General features: G+C 42.4%; 2 protein-coding genes across 8 annotated transcripts in view; both read left to right on the top strand.

Annotated features, from left to right (window-relative positions):
* The window catches only part of PDK1 (pyruvate dehydrogenase kinase 1), a 72,325-nt gene extending 65,076 nt beyond the window's left edge, over positions 1-7,249 (top strand). For 5 of the 7 annotated variants that reach the window (XR_007718205.1, XR_007718211.1, XR_007718213.1 and 2 more), the window contains one exon: positions 1,022-7,249. The gene's annotated coding sequence lies outside the window, so the exon portion shown is untranslated. The remainder of the gene's footprint in view (positions 1-1,021) is intronic. The other 2 variants (XR_007718206.1, XR_007718207.1) reach the window with 2 other exon arrangements.
* MAP3K20 (mitogen-activated protein kinase kinase kinase 20) overlaps positions 1-8,278 on the top strand; it is a 763,073-nt gene that overhangs the window by 127,171 nt on the left and 627,624 nt on the right. The window lies entirely within an intron of this gene.

Here is an 8,278-nt window from a genome sequence, read left to right as displayed (position 1 = left end):
TGTTTAGAACGTGTCGGCTGGGCACAGTGGCTCACTCCTATAATCCCAGGGACTTTGGGAAGCCAAGGCAGGCAGATCACTTGAAACCAGGAGTTCAAGACCAGCCTGGCCAACATGGCAAAACCCCATCTCTACTAAAAATACAAAAATTCGCTGGGCATGTGTGATGGTTAATACTGAGTGTCAACTTGATTGGATTGAAGGATGCAAAGTATTGATCCTGGGTGTGTCTGTGAGGGTGTCGCCAAAGGAGATTAACATTTGAGTCGGTGGGCTGGAAAAGGCGGACCCACACTTAATCTGGGTGGGCACCATCTAATCAGCTGTCAGTGTGGCTAGAATATAAAGCAGACAGAAAAATGTGAAAAGACTAGATTGGCTTAGCCTCTCAGCCCACATCTTTCTCCTGTGCTGGATGCTTCCTGCCCTCGAGCACTGGACTCCAAATTCTTCAGTTTTGGGACTCGGACTGACTTTCCTTGCCCCTCAGCTTGCAGATGGCCTGTTGTGGGACCTTGTGATCATGTGAGTTAATACTTAATAAACTGCCCTTCATATAAATATATTTTTATATAAATATATACATTATATATATTTTGTATATAATATATAATTATATAGGAGACTTGCAGGAGAATTGCTTGAACCCAGGAGGTGGAGGTTGCAGTGAGCCAAAATCATGCCACTGCACTCCAGCCTGGGCGACAGAGTGAGACTGTTTAAAAAAAAAAAAAAAGAATTTGTCTCAAAAGCAAATAAAACAATCACATGAAAACCTGGGCTGTTGTGAGGTAATAAGCTTAACAGCAGTGTGATGCCACAGTGGAGACATTCATTCCACTAAGTGTACAGAGTGCCTACCCTCCAGTCACAGAGAAATAGAGAATGAGGTGAGATGACTTCTGAGAGCTCCCACAGTTCTGAGCAGCTATGATTCCACTCCTAGAAAATGCAAGTGCTAAGCCAAAACCAAGTGAATTGCCACTTTTTGTTTTTTACCAAAATGTTTTATGTTTTACAGAAAAACCAATGATTCAGAAAGAGGTTTATAAAAGCTTGTGGATGCACTCAGAGTCAATTTTATGGCTCGTGACTGGCAATATTAATAGAAGCACTAACAAAAGGTATGATATGTAGTAATAAAACACCTAAGCATGCACTCATAAATCATGTTCCCACAGGATTTGCTTGGGCAGGTTGTTTTTCCCTTGTGATTGAAGACAGAACAAATTCTACACTAAACTTAGCTTTTCCCCAGGAGACCCATAAACCTCAATACAGGCTAAAGACTGGAGTAAAAACCATGTCGTTTCAAAGATAAAACACCAATGAACATATAGATATGAAAAAAATGTGACATTCTAGACTTACACAATGGAAATGTTTAGTCGTCATACTTCATAGCATAATAGCACAGCGGGTTGCTCATTGGGCACTCCTAAATTAAAATTGCATAGGTTGATTTTCTACCCGTCAGTTCTGCTAAGATCCTAAACCAAAATTTGATGAGAAATTAAAGCTTATATAGCTTTGGTGATGGCTGTTGTTTTTGCAGCTACTTATCCCTGCCTTCTGGTATTAGAGTCTTTCTTTCTTTGTTCCTCTCAGGAACTCCTCCTCCCACATCTGATGGAGCTACCAATCATCAGGTCTCCTCTGCCTCTGGGGTGTGACTCAGGCTGGCCAATCAAAGTTCTTCATCCAGTTGGACTGTGACTGGCCCTGGGTGGTTATCTGACCCAAGGAAGTCCAGAATCCTTTTGCAGGGATTATTAGAGATGCTAAGAGAATGGTTGGGGAAAGCTTATCTCCTGAGATGATACACTAGAGCAGGAGTTCCCCAGCCCCGGGGGCCACATACTGGTACCACTCTAGGGCCTGTAACGAACCTGGCTGTCTAGCAGGAGGTGAGCATTACTGCCTAAGCTCTGCCTCCTGTCAGTTTAGTGGTGGCGTTAGCTTCTCATAGAAGGGTGAACCCCATTGTGAACTGTGCATGCGAGGGATCTAGGTTTTGTGTTCCTTATGAAAATCCAATGCCTGATGAACTGAGGTGGAACAGTTTCATCCCAAAACCATCCCCCAACCACCATCCATGGAAAAATTGTCTTCCACGAAACCAGTCCCTGGTGCCAAAAAGATTGGGAACTGCTGCACTAGAGATCATTTGAGTGGACATGCTGGGGTCCCATCCTTGCCACCATAAGGAGAGGGGTAAACCAGTGAAAAGGAAGGCAGAGCTGAGAATAAAAAGGAAAGGGCAGGGCCAGGTGCGGTAGGTAGCTCATGCCCGTAATCCTAGCACTTTGGGAGGCCGAGGTGGGCAGATCACCTGAGGTCAGGAGTTCAAGGCCAGCCTGACCAACATGGAGAAACCTTGTCTCTACTAAAAAAATTAGCTGGGCATGGTGGTGTGCATCTGTAATCCCAGCTACTCGGGAGGCTGAGGCAGGAGAATCGCTTGAACCCGGGAGGCAGAGGTTGCACTGAGCCGAGATCGTGCCCTTGTACTCCAGCCTGGGCAACAAGAGTGAAACTCTGTCTCAAAAAATTAAATAAATAAGTAAAAAATAAAAGGGGGAGGGACAGAGCCTGATAATGTCTTTTGAATGCTTAAATCCAGGGACAAAACATGGAGATATGAATGACTGTGTGGAGCAGAACCCACCTTCTCCCGGCTCAGCTTTGGACTGTGAGGTGACAGAGAAATAAACATAAACATTTGTTGTGCTAAGCCACTGAGATTTTGAGTCATAACAGCTGTTAGCATCAACGAATCTAACTAATACAGTAGCCCACCATATAACTTCACTAGTATGTCTGAAATTCAAGGGTTGTGATCAGCCACTCTCCCCTGTCCCCACTCTAACAGTTAATTGACCTGTGAATTTGCCTTTTGAAGGATAGAAAGAGAATTTTGTGTAAATTCTCTTTCTATACTTACTGCATTATTGTATTTCAGCCTTCATTTGGTTTCCTGACAGATGTAATTGTCCTGTGTGTCCTTTCTCCAGGCAGAGTGATGTTCCTGGAATGTTCATCTAATCATATCATGCTTCTGTTTGTAACTTTCTGCCTTCAACCTTATCTCCTGCTAGTCCCTGCTCTACCTCTCTACGATTGGAACATATTTTTCTTATGCCCTTGTTTTCCAAGGACTGAATCTGACTCATCATTTGGGGCTCTGTGTAAATATTCCTTTATCCAGTAAGCCTGCCTTGAACATGTAGTCTGGTCTAATCCTAATCTGGTGCCTCTGCTATGAACTCCCATAGTACTTTCTGTTTGTCTTAGTGGAGCACTTACGACACCTTATTTACATTTCTTAATTGTCTGTTTCCCCTCTCTGGATTTGAGGTATAAAGGCTCTTGGGCATTGCATTCCCAGAGCCTCGAACAATGCCTGGCACATAGCAAAAAATATATAGATATATTTTATGTATATGTATCTATATATGTCATATATATCATATATACATATATGTGCTTAATGACATGAATGAATCAGTGACAAAAAAAGAGAAAACCAATATAAACATCAGAAAGATCCTCCTCCCATGCAAGTGTGGTCACTGACGTCTGAAGGTAGTGAGTCTGCAGCAGGTAAAAATATTACCTAGAAATCTTTCAAAATCTTTGAAAACACAGTCATGTATTGGATTCTTCCTAACATTTTTTTCTTTCCTTGGCTTGGGAGATTATAATATCTCTGGAAGATAAAAAATATATTTGGCTTGGGTCAAAATAATTTATAGTTAAGAAACTAAGTGTACTTATTTTTTGGATTCTGAGTTTGATTAGTTGCTGAGGCTCATTTATTATCTGAAATGTAAGTAGTTAAAAGTTTTCAATAGCCTAAGTCAGAGATGTGCTACTTTTCAATTTGATTTTTCTTTTGAAGGTAGAGGGACATTAGTAATAATGGGGGCAATAAATAAAAAGGAATTTATAGACTTAAAATTTCTGTTGACATATTGGTATTGCCAGCATTCAACAGACATAGTTATTTTGGAGAAGAGGGAAGCTTTATAAATAATGAAACAAAATAACTGTTCTTCTCTCTGTAGTTTGGCAATCCATATAGACACTAATATCCATTATTTTAAAGATATAGGTTTGAAATTAACGTGTTGCAGGGTGCAGTGGCTCACACCTGTAATCCCAACACTTTAGGAGGCCGAGGCAGGAGGATCACTTGAGCCCAGGGGTTTGAGGCCAGCTTGGGCAACATGGTGAGACCCTGTCTCTACTAAAAATAAAAAAATTAGCCCAATGTGGTTGTGCATTCCTGTAGTCCCAGCTTCCCAGTAGGCTGAGGTGGGAGGATTGCTTGAACCCTGGAGGTTGAGGCTGCAGGGAGCTATGATCATGCCACGGCACTAAAAAAAAAAAAAAAAAAAAAAAGAGAGAGAGAGAGAAAAGAAATTACTGTCACACCTTCTTTTGGGGTAGGTCATTAATTTATTTAAGAAATAAAAAACAAGGAGATAAACTAATTTAGAGATTGTTGAAATGTCTTATAGAAGGCACAGTAAAATACAACGGTATTCAAACCCTTTCTTTCTCAGGTCTGAACACTTATAAAAGACATACAACGTGAATTTCTACAGAAAAGAAAACCCCACACAAATCCATTCCATTCCTGCAGAATTCTAAAAGAGAGAGAAAAAAAGAGGGGAGAGAATGAGAATCTGAAAAAGCAACACTGCCATAGGAATTTCGTCCCAGGCCCAGCAACATGGTTATGCAAATCATTTCAGATGTAGAGGATTGAGTGATGCACAGGGCTGAGAACATTGTCTGAAAGAATAGTATCTAAACCTGCACCCAGGGCCACCTGTGGATTGTCACAAGCTCTGATCTTGGCCCATTCACTCTTCAGTTCTCATGTTTCAATTCAACATTCAGGCATTTTCTGCAATACAGGTTTCACAAAGCATTATATTCGTCAGGGAAATACTTCAGAGGAACATAAAATACTCTGTTGTGCCAAAGCAACAGCAGCTGGTGGAGTTTATAGAAATGAGCAGAGCCCAATATGATGAATTATAAACATGCTTATGTTTAAAGCAAGCACTGACATAGGAGAGGCAACAGAACACAGAACATGCTTCTATTTAGCTCAAAAAATATGCACAGTATCAAGAAAGCCATACATAGTCATTAAAAGATTTAGGAAATTCACATACTAGACCATATTTTGTTCTCCCTTCTCTTGGACATCAGATGTGAGATGGAGTAAGGACCTCCTTAGAGGCCTGTGGGGCCCCCCCCAAGCATGGGAATTAAGGAAAATCTTGAGTTCCTTCAAGTTCCAGGCACCTAGTTAGCCCTGAGAAGTAAATAAGCAACTTGATGAGCAAGAAGGTAATAGCCTAAAGCAAGAGCCAAGGAAACTAGAATCAAGGGACATTTGGTTCCCCTATACAAACCAAAGATAACATTGTAACATATGTCTCTGAGTTGTTTTTCAGAAACGGAACCCTCACCAAACAGATCTGCCTGCACATCTACCTGCACATAGGCCTCAGATAAGGGAGATCTGGGGCTTGAAACTCTGACCACCATCTTTTGGTCTAAATTTCTTCCTGCAGGGGGTGAAGAAAGTCACACCTGTGAGCTGACCTAACATTCTTTTCTGCTGACCCCAAATTCTTAAAGCTTCTCAAACCAATTGCAAATCAGAAAGTCTTTGAATGTATCTATGACCTGTAAGCCCCTGCTTCAAGATATCCTGCACTTTAAGGTCAAAACCAATGTGTAACCTTGATTTATGGTTTTGATTTATGGTCATGGCCATAAATCATTGATTTATTATTTTGCCTATAGCTTCTGCTTTCCTGAAATTTACCCCTGCTTTACAAACCCTTGCCTGCTAGTCATAGGTCAAAGTTTAAGCGTTAGCTTAGCTACCTGAGCCTCCTTGCTTGGCACCCTGCCAGTAAAACACCTTCCTTTCTCCTGCTGCAAACCTCTGTGTGGATGTCTGGTCTCATGGTGCCAGGCTAGTAGAACCCATTTCAGTTGTATAACAGGTTTAAGGGTTAAGATAATTATTTCCTTTCCTTTATGGCATATTATCATCAATCCTGTTTACAGTAGCCTTTTCTCTTCTTCCCCCGATCCCTGCCCCTTACTTCGCTTTCACCCTCTACTTCGTGGTGCAAAATTGTCGGTAGGTACCAAGCAAGAGTAATGTGTTTGATATATGGCCTTGGTTATACAAACATCTTTGAAGAATATATTACTATTTCTGGGTGAATTGATGTTGAAAACCCGTGTTGATAGGATCATACTATCACACCTCACTCTGTTTCTTACCTTTCTCACCTAACACTACATTTCCCAGCCCTCTTCATGTTGTTGTATGTAGCTCTGGTTCATTATTTCTGACTGTAACAGAGTATTCCATAGTATATACCTCCATCAGATTTAACATCTCCATTCCCACCCACGATAAACTTACATCGCCTCTAAATCTCTACTGTCTTAATGTTGTGGGCCATGGTGGCTCATGCCTGTAATCCCAGCACTTTGGGAGGCTGATGTGGGAGGACTTCTTGAGCCCAGGAGTTCAAGACCATCCTGGGCAACATAGGGAGACCCAATCCCTACAAAAAATAAATTAGCCAGGTGTGGTGGTACATGCCTCTGGTCCCAGCTACTCAGGAGTCTAAGGTGGAAATATTGCTGGAGACTTGAGGAGGTTGAGGCTGCAGTGAGCCTTCATCATGCCACTGCACTCTAGCCTGGGCAACAGAGCAAGACCCCTGGCTCAAAAAAAAAAAAAAAATGTGATGGGCACCTTTCACCTTTGTACATATGATATGGACAGGAGGCAGGGAAATACTGGGTAGAAGAGGGTGGTCCCCAGTGAGGGCCACACCCTCAAGCCTGGACCCATGGCCCAAAGTGAGAATATGCATTCCTGTTTTCCTGCCTGAATGTTGCCTTTTCCAAAACCACCCTGGCCCTTCCCCTGCTCCCATCCTGTACCCATAAAAACCCCACAGGCCGCACTGGTGGAGTGGCAGAGCAGCGGAAAAAGGAAGAAGAGAAGCAGCAGGTGGACGTCAGAGAGAAGCAGCTTGACTTCAGAGGGATGACTTGACAGTGAGATCTCAGAGAGGATTTCAGCTGGGGATGGCCGAACTCCAGGGGAATACCATCTTCCCAATCCATCCCCTTTCCAGCTCCCTATCCTGCTGGGAGCCCCTGCCACCACTCAATAAAATCCTCCACATTCACCATCCTTCAATTTGTTCTTGTGACCTGATTCTTCCTGGACACCAAACAAGAGCTTGGGATACAGAGGGCTGTCACACTGAGCTATGAAACAGCCATCTGCAGATGGCAAAGCTAAGCGAACACAATGTAACACTCCCTCTGGGGCGTCAGGGGTCACAGGCAACCCCTAGATGCTGCTGCAGGCCTGCATGGAGTTCTGCTCCTGCCGGTTGGCCAGAAGTGCTCATCCCGACCTCTGCACCCTTTTACCTGTGAGCTTCCCCTTCCATGAAGGTTTGAAAGCTGTGGGCTGAGTAAACAAGCCAACCCCTTGGCTGGTCCTGTGACGGGGTGAAGGGAAATATTCTGTTTCACATTCACCTCCTCAACAATCTGTGTGTGAGTTGTTCTAGGGAAAGTGAGAAGGATTGATTGGTTATCTGATATATACACACTTAATTCCAAAATGGCTGCACAAATCTACTCCTCAACCTTCAGTAGTAAGTGAGGGTTGCTCTTCCCCACATCCTCACTAACACTTGGGATCATATGACTTTCCAATTTTAGCAGTACTATCTTACGGTTTTAATTTGTATTTTGCTATTTACTTGTGATTTTGGATCTTTTCCTAAAAACTATGTACTTGGGCTTCCCTTCTGTCAACCTATTTATATTCTTGACCTATTTTTATATTGGACAGTCTTGTGTTTCTTATTGATCTGCTAGAGTCCCTCAAATACCCTAGTTCTGCACTGCTCCATATGGTAACCACTAGCCACAGATGGCTATTTAAATTCAAATGAATTAAAACTAAAAATTCAGTTGTTCAGTTGCACTATCCCCATTTCAAGTGCTCCGTAACCCAGTGTGGATAGTGACTACCATATTGGAGAATACAGACAGAAAACATTTCATCATCACAGAGAGCTCTATCTTCTACCAAATGATCATCCAACTGTAAGGCTTATCTACCATGTCCTTCATTGAATGATGATCCTTGATATTCATATGGTCATGTCCACCTATTTTTTACCCTCTCATGGAATTTTTT

Source organism: Macaca thibetana, chromosome 12 (assembly GCF_024542745.1).
Source record: "Macaca thibetana thibetana isolate TM-01 chromosome 12, ASM2454274v1, whole genome shotgun sequence".
Lineage (NCBI taxonomy): Eukaryota > Metazoa > Chordata > Mammalia > Primates > Cercopithecidae > Macaca > Macaca thibetana.
Note: the sequence above shows the minus strand (reverse complement) of the source record. Positions and strands in the feature narration are given on the sequence as shown.